The sequence below is a fragment of the Aptenodytes forsteri genome, unplaced genomic scaffold, assembly GCF_000699145.1.
Source record: "Aptenodytes forsteri isolate BGI_AS27 unplaced genomic scaffold, ASM69914v1 Scaffold260, whole genome shotgun sequence".
Classification (NCBI taxonomy): Eukaryota; Metazoa; Chordata; class Aves; order Sphenisciformes; family Spheniscidae; genus Aptenodytes; species Aptenodytes forsteri.
The window spans coordinates 1,061,260-1,063,034 of NW_008795557.1; positions in this window are offsets into that span (position 1 = coordinate 1,061,260).

Sequence of the window (1,775 nt, forward strand, 5' to 3'; positions counted from 1 at the left end):
CTCGATCCCCTCAAAAAAAAAAGAAGCCACGCTTCTTTTGATGCAGCCAAGGATACGCTTGGCCTTCTGGGCTGCGAGCGCACATTGCTGGCTCATGTCCAGCTTTTCATCCACCAGTACCCCCAAGTCCTTCTCGGCCGGGCTGCTCTCAATCCCTTCATGCCCCAGCCTGTAGTGATACCGGGGTTTGCCCCGACCCATATGATTTAATCCTGCACGTGGACCACACAGGGGGTTCTGAACTACTCTCATCCAGTTTGGGGACCAGGAAGCTCATTCCGAATTTAGATGCAGACATAGACAGTAGGAGTAAAGGGTCAAAGGGAAGGCATTTTCTACTTGGCGCATCCTTGAGCCGGAGGGTCCTGACTGAGTACATCAGGTCTGCAAAGGGCGGTGATGGGTGAGCGGCTGTTAGATTTCCTGAGCTATGCAGGAGGGCAGTGCATGTTCTGGCCTTACCTGCTAGTGGGTGGTGGCTGTTGGTAGAGGCGTTTGCCCAGCAGGACCCATGGTATCTCTTCAAGGCTTAAGCAGGTCATGATGTCATTGACTTACACACAAGTCATTATTTACATCCTGATCAGGGAAGTAATCTCCTGGAAGTGCTGCAGGATCTGATAGGGTTACATCCAGAGATTAAAGAGCACCACCAGAATGAAAGGGAGGAAGAAGAGGTGTCTGCCCTATTACGGAGGAGAGACCGGATGAGTATTGGGGTTGATCTTTGAGAAATCAATAGTCAAAGGTTCATTGCTTGTCACTTCTTTTTTTTTGGACAACTGGCAATTCAGGTCTTGTCTCTGCTGGTTGCCTGAAGGACTCCACAGATCAGGAATTAGTCAGAAAAGGATGGAGAACAAAACACAAAACACGGTTACTCAGTTGCAGAACTCTCTGGGGTGCCCGCACATTGAATACTATCATTTTATAAAGGTCAGGGTAAGAGTAGACAAGGTTCAGGAAAGGGTAGAAAGCTTCGTCAGAGATCTGGAGCTGTTTCCCTGTGAGCAACAGGTAGACACACTGGAACTCTTCAGCCTGGAAAAAGACAAATTTTAGGGAGAGGAATTGCTTCAAAGTCAGTTATGATTCAGACTAAACTTAACTCTTTTTGACAGGGTATTTTTCCTTTTCCTAAATCACAGTTTTGATTTCCTGCATGGCCCCATACACCAGTGGGTCAACATTACTACCTCTTTATGGGGCACTCCATGACATAGGACTAGGAACAGGCAGTTGAAGGTTGAGGGAACAAAAAAAAACCCCTTTATATCACTATTTTTGGGGAACAAAAAACCAAAAAAAACCCCTTTATATCACTATTTTTGCTGAAGCCCTTGAATTGTAAAACTATGTCCCTGTTTCATAGACTCAGAATGGTTGAGGTTGGAAGGGACCTCTGGAGGTCATCTGGTCCAACCCCCTGCTCAAGCAGGGCCACCTACTGCCCAGGACCACGTGCAGGCAGCTTTTGAATATCTGCAATCTGCAAGACTCTACAATCTCTCTGGGCAACCTGTGCCAGTGCTCAGCCACTCGCACAGTAAAAAATATTTCTTGGTGTTCAGAGGGAACCTCCTGTGTTGCATTTTGTGCCCATTGCCTCTTGTTCTGTCACTGGGGACCACTGAAAAGAGCCTAGCTCCATCCTCTTTGCACCCTCCCTTCAGGTATTCATATACATTGATAGGATACCCCCTGATACTTTTCTTCTCCAGGCTGAACAACTCTCTCAGCCTTTCCTCATAGGAGAGATGCTCCAGTCCCTTCAT